The following is a 7,210-nucleotide window of genomic DNA, read 5'->3' as shown; positions in this document are numbered from 1 at the left end:
GTGATTGTTTGTTTGTCTGTTTGTGGCCCTGCAATAGATTGGTGAACTGTCCAGAGTGTGGCCCGCCTCACGCCCTGTGACTGCTGGGATAACCCCACCCCCCATGTGACCCTTGATAGGAGTATGCGGGTATAGAAAATCAAAAATTAATGTCCCTATCTACTGCTTTATACTTTTACATGTTTTTAGTGTTTACGAGCATTAAATATTGAATCTCAAATAAAAAAAGAACTCAATAAATAGAAAATATTAAACAACATTAATTGTCTCAGTAGTCTACCTCATTGAGTAGAACAGACTGACATTTTCCTAGACAGATCGTTTTCGGTAGCTTGGGGGATGATAGAACAATTCCAAGTCGCTGAATGCCGCTTAAGAGTTTAGTTTCATAAATCAATTGTTAAAAATGGGGGAAAAGGACACAGTATCATAAATCTGTCTTTTGCAGGCTGTCCTCAAAAACTAAGTGACTGTGCATGAAGGAGACAAATGACAGAAGCCACCAACACACCCCTGATAGCCCTGAAAGATTTACTGTACAAGCTCCAGTGGCTATGAATGGAGAGATTGTGCACATAACAGTGTTTGCTTGGTGCTTGACAGCATCATAGCTGAATTGCACAGAATAAAAAGTCTCTCTTGTCAATGGGGGTGACCGTTGTCTTTTAATGTGTTCACATTCAGGACAGACGTGAAGATTGAGGCTTGGTGTCGTAGTGATTTCTTGCGGGGACTTACTGAAGCTAATGTCTTGTCCATGTGGAGCTAATATCTAATATTCCAACTGCAATTAATATTTAGAAATTTGGAAAAAAAAATGATGTAACCTGGTGTAAACATATAAAAGCATATTGGAGTGCAAGATTTGCACACGGGGAAGCTCAGCTAGCCAAGCTAAACTGACAAGCTAGAGATGTTAGCTTGAGACTGATGGCCAAATAGTTAAATAACTTGAACAATTTTGTATTATACAGTGTTGTCTGAAAACTAACTTCAAACTATTATGCTGATTTTAGAATAGTTTGTACTTTGTCAAGTTAGAACTTACACAAAATGAGATTATGTGACACAGCTAGCCAATATGATATCCTTTAGCATCTTGAACATTGTTTACATCAGTCATCCCATAAGCTCATTAGTAACAATATTGACAAAACTGGTCGTGGATGCAATGGCTGATGTCAGTTCATACATCACAGTTCACTAAAGTTGTTTTCAACAACTGTTCTCACAAATAATTGGTGCAAATCTGTCAGCTACCAGTGGAAACTGTGTAAAAATACTGGTTACAGAAAATGGCTGTCTGATGATAAGCTCCCTTTTACAAAACGTTTTGGAAAAACAGAAGATTAGATACACTTTTTGTCATGAAAATATGCTAATTTGCATTAAATATTAATAAAAGCACATTTTGTGGGTAGCATCTCATTTCTTTTTTCAATAACCTACTGACACACTGCTGCATGTCGGACCAGAGTAAACATTTCTGGCAATTAACATTTTTAAGATGGTCTTTTTGGGCTCACACTTTCACACCATATTTCCTGGCTGCTTGAAAGTTGTTTGATGACTCTGCTGCATTTATCAAGATGAGATTATGCCTAGTGTCCATATGTTCCCATTAGTTTCCAGTTAGGCTCCAGATCCAAATCAGGAAGCAAACAGCATCCAAAGTCACAAAAAGAAGCAGAGATGAAGATTGCAGTGACCTTGCCACTGGTGATATTTAGTCACAGGATAGGAAATTTCAGCACCTACTTGTGGTGCTGCCGCGATGAGCTTTAAGATAACAGATCGGGTACAGATCTGCATCAGTGTTTGGTACACATCTAATGGTGTCAGCTTGTAGCAGGGTTCCTGGGACGTTGCAGCTGGACCAGTTAAGTTGCCGCAAGCTCACCAATGACCTGTTTAGGTTCCTGATTAATTCTGCTGGCAATGAAATATTGAACAGTCCAAAATTTTGTTCCTGATTATCCCGATAGTCCAGATACTGTCCGGTGTGCATGTATGCTTGTAGGTGGGATGTGGCGGGTTGGTGATTATCCCGTGAGTTAGCGATTTTGCATTTTTTTCTACCAGGAACCCAACCGCAACCTAACCCGGGCGCATGTGGACAGCGGGTTTTAAGGTTTGTATCATAACTTCCTCTCAGTTTCTGGCTAACCTACCAGGTTTTTGAGCCATTCCCTTTTCAGGACAATAACTGTGTCTCTGTAATGTAGCACTGTAAACTACAGAAGGCACATTTGTTTCGTGGGTATTTGACACCTCGTAGGAAACAAACACCGTCTTATATTTGGAACAATCTAATGCATTGCATTTGACCAACACTTTGCTGCTCAAATGCAAGTGTGACATCCATTGATCACCCGAGCAAGTCTGATGTCAACAAGAAAAGCATTGAACCACCTCACATTGTCCCTGTCAGTATTTTTCTTGCCTTTCCTTTGCCTCCTCTCATCCTTTCCCCTCTCCTCACCTCCACTTCACTCCTGTCTATACTATACTAACCTCCTTCAATGTAAAAGTACTCCTGCCCCCCCGTCCCCCTCCTCGCCTTTGTGCAGCCTGTAGGTGGCATGTAAATTGGCACAGAGTGTGGCAGAGTGATCTGAACGCGTATCCCTGCTCTACAGCCATCATGAAAGATGCCGTTGTCACATCCTCTTCGTTCCGCCACTCTACCCACTCCTCCTCCGTTCCACCGGCCTTATTCAGCCTGTCCTTTCCCCATTCAATTATCTATTTTAACTCTCCTTTTTCCTTCCTTTTATCCTTTCCCACATACACTCTGGTTCCTTGCGACCCGTCCCATCTCTTTCCACGTCGCGTCCTTCTGTCGTCTTGCTCCTCATTGCCATTCTTGTCCTCTCCGGCATTGCCTTCTTTGCTTCAACTCACTGATTATTCTGTTGCCTTCCAGGCAGTGTTTATTAATAACGAGGAGAATAGAAAAGCAGGATGACTGAAGGACAAGGAGAGAAACAAGGGGTCGGCGGGGTGGGGCGGCACAAGCCGCCACTGACAGATGACGCAGGCCGTCCTGTGCAAATAGATTGAATTGATATCTAATTAAGATCTGACAAGATAATTGTGTGTAGATTTAAAAATTTCAGGCCTATTCCTGTAGCAGGAGACTGTGGGAATTAGTTAGTTATACAAGAATAAATAAAACAAGAGAATGCATCATAGCAGATGAAAAAATGAATATTTTATGCAAACTGGGGCTACAAAAAGTGGGTGTTTGTGTCAGTTTGCGACTGATCATCATGTAATTATGGGACCACATGGTATCAATGCCGACATCTGTGCAGGGAGACATAAAGATTATTACATCGCTGAGCTATCACCACAATACCGGCTGTTTGATTTTTTTTTCCTCAAAGTTGTGTGAATGACGTATACACATTTTACCATGTGCATGCGTGGTCTGAGATCTGATGCGATTTATGATGATGCAGTTAGAATGTAGATTGTGTGAACAAGAATCTGCTGTGATCTGAACTGAGGACAGATGGCATCACAGACCGTAACACCAGCAGCACCGCAAAAGCAATTCCTCACCAGGACATATTGTCAATCACGACTTTCATCCTGACATCGATACGCTCAGATTCCCCCATCAGTATAAATGACAATAACCCTTCCTTTCTGCCAACAAGGCAGTTGTTTAGCATCATTATGCTAACATATGTGCCCAGAACAGCAGTGACATAAGAGGGCATGGGTCAAGGAGGAACATTTTGCCACTTATTCACCTGACTTCTTAAAACTTAAAAAACCTCAGATTTTACTTTAAGTTCAAATTGGTTGAATATTTTTCACTGACTAACGTGTATAAATGGAAGTACTAGGTAGGAACAAGTCAACACTGAGAGAAGTAGCATGCAGCACCATTAAAGGTAAGGTAAAACCTGTTCGTAACTGTGGCCTTTCTGTATGGTACTTGCATGTTCTTCTTGTGTTTGCGTGGGTTTGCTCTGAGTGCTCCGGTTTCCTTCCACATTTAAAGACATGCAGGTTAGGTGAATTGGAAACTTTATAATTGTCCAGGCCTCCCTTGCAAAAGAGATTTAGATCTCAATGGTGCTAACCTGGTTAAATAAAGGTTAAATGAAAAATGCAAACTCCACACAGAAAGGCGGCAGGTGGGAATCGAACCCAATGACCTTCTTGCTGTGAGGCAACAGTGCTTACCACTAATCCAGCATGCTGCCTGTGCTTCTCAATAAAAAGAAAAGGAAAAAAATACTTCTGTAAGAAGGAGTCAAATAGGCAAAACTATGTTCACTGTTAAATAAATATATCATAGAGAAATGGAGCTGTGCAAGAGCATGCAGATGTACAGTACCTTTTAGTGCAGGGATGATCAATTGGTACTTTGTGGGAGTGGGCGGGGCAGGGTAAATCGGGGTCTGTGGCATTATTTCTAAGTTCATCTGCAGACGGAAAGAAGCTGTTTTTGCGTCTTGAGGTTTTGGTCCTGATGGACCTCAGCTGTCTGCAAGAGGGGAGGGTGACAAAAAGTTTATGTCCTGGGTGAGAGGGATAGGCCATTATCTTCCTGGCTCGCCTCAGGACCCTGGAGGTTTACAGGTCCTGTAGGGATAGCAGATTCCAGTTAACCCAGTATGCAAATACGGCAATTCTTTAGATAGATTGTGTCGGAATATGATGCCCCGATCTCTAAAGCAGCTTTAAAATCTAATTTTCTCTAAAATCAGGTTGGCCCTGAAGAAAAGCAGGTGCATTCAAGTACAGGAAGAAGAGTTTATTCAATAATTTAAAAACTTTTAAACGAGGCTGATGAGTTTTAAGTTGCTGATGAAAGTTGAAGTCAATGAGCCGCCACGAATCATCACTGAGGAACCTTCTCTCACATTCCCCCTTTTCTTTTCACATGCCTCCATCTCTTTCTCCTGCCCATCTCCGTCTTCCTCCCACCTTCATTTCCTCCACTCTTTCTTCCCATCCACACCGGCTCATGTTTACTTCCCCACCTTGAGCCTTCCAGCCATTTATCTTTCAGCTCTCCCTTTCTCTCTTTTCTCTTCTCTTTTTCCCTGCCTGCCTGTTCACTCTCCTCCCACCTAATGGGGTGCTGTTTCTATGGTAACACAGACCGAACATGCTTGCAGAGTAGTTGGAGAAAGCCAGTAGCTTGTGAAGTCTCTCTCTCTCTCTCTCTCTCTCTCTCTCTCTCTCTCTCTCTCTCTCTCTCTCTCTCTCTCTCTCTCTCTCTCTCTCTCTCTCTTTCACTTTGTCAGCTTCCTTTTTGCATGTTCTTGGGTTAGAAAGTTGATAATTGCACTTGCATGCAAATTTTATACAGATTTTAAATATATACAAACTCGTGCACTCGTTGTTGCACTGTTTTCTTTATTGGTTGATGGTAGATCCAAGACTTTTCAGGCTTTTTTCAAGTTCTGGTGATGAAAATGTATTAGTTTAGAGCTTAATCACATTTTCAGATTCTTTGCTGTTTTCTTATGCCTTTGATGTAATTGGTGTACATTAGGCACAGTGTACAGGCTATCCGTTGACTCCACAGTGACTGACCATCTGATCACTCTAGGATTGGTGGTCAACACTTTTTATGAGGTAATATTATAGTTTTAAGTGGGGGTATAAGATTCATTCATTTATTTATTCTGCTGTTTTTTCGGATCTGGGTTGTGGTGGCAGCAGACCAACCTGCTTATCCCACACTTCCCTATCCTCGGAAAAGTCCTGTAACTCTTCCTGGGAGATCCGGAGGCATTCCCAAGCCAGCTGGGAAATACAGTCCCCCCAGTGTGTCTTGGATCTTCCCCATGGCCTCCTCCCAGTTGAACTTGCCTGGAAGACATCCCTAGGGAGGTGTGTGTGTGTGTGTATATATATATATATATATATATATATATATATATATATATATATATATATATATATATATATATATATATATATAATATTATGCACACTTTTTAATGATTTCTATGTTTGAAGATGGAATTTCCCTGAGAAGAGGAATAAACTAAGTTGCATCCGTTTCTGTGAGTTCTCTTGCTATGGGGGGTTTTGTCATCTTTGGGAGCCAGCTCTTGGAGCGGTTGGTTGTCTGGCTTCTTTTGATTCCCAAGGAAAGCTTTGCTTTGGAAAGTGTGTGGATCACTTTGGGATAACGGGATCAAACGCTTCAGTTTTTGCTGTTACAGTAGCAGGTGTACGACAGAGTTTTAGGGCCACATTGAATTTCTTTTTTCTTTTTTTTTGGACTTCAAGAATAAAGTCATAATATTACAATAATAAAGTCGTAATTTTACGAGAATAAAGTCAAATGATTATATTATGACTTTATTCTCGTAAAATTGCGAATTTATTCTCGGAAAATTACGAATTTATTCTCGTAATATTACGACTTTATTCTTGTAAAATTACGAATTTTTTCTCGTAAAATTACAACTTTATTCTTGTAATATTACGACTTTATTCTTGAAGTCAAAAAAAATTTCAATGTGGCCCTAAAACGCCGTCGTACAGGGGAGTATGTCTAGTGCTTTGCTATAGTTCATGTCTGGGGCATTTCTCTGAAATGGGAAGCCATTTCTAAGAATTCATAGTTAAATACTGAAGCAGCTCTTTCAGTTTTGTACTCGTCAAGTTCAGAAAAAACTTCTACAAATTGAACTGGAGACTGTAGATGGGTTGGGTTGGGGGGTAGAGTTAGATGTGTGACTTTGCCAGAGGCAGCAGTGAGCAACCAACTGCCTGTTCTTTTGACCAGTAAGGCAACTTTTGCTAAATAAACCATCAGTTCTCAGCCAACACTGACAGTGACAACATTTTGTCTTCACTGCCAAATAACAGTGATGCCAAATTACATTAGTCCTCTGTTTAGCATTTAGTACCACTCTCAATACAGTTATCCAAGTTGAAATTAACAGATTTTTTTCTTCTTTCAACCAGCTCCTAGGTTAAGCAGCCATAAAATATATAATTCATCAAGTCCATCAAATGCAATTTAAAAAGCCCTGCTTTCATTCTCACTTTTGTTTTGCCCTTACATTTTGTCTCTCTGTTTTCGGTGACAGCCATCCTGTGGTAACTTTTCCTACCAGTTTTATTGCCAACAAACTTGTTGTTGTGATAAAACTCCTCCAGTAGGCGCTTACATTTTGTCTCTCTTTCCAATCCTTTTTGGCCCTACGTGGCTATCACTGAAAGT

This window comes from Thalassophryne amazonica, chromosome 22, assembly GCF_902500255.1.
Source record: "Thalassophryne amazonica chromosome 22, fThaAma1.1, whole genome shotgun sequence".
In the NCBI taxonomy this organism is placed as follows: domain Eukaryota; kingdom Metazoa; phylum Chordata; class Actinopteri; order Batrachoidiformes; family Batrachoididae; genus Thalassophryne; species Thalassophryne amazonica.
The sequence above is the reverse complement of the archived record's forward strand: the minus strand, read 5'-3'. Positions refer to the sequence as shown.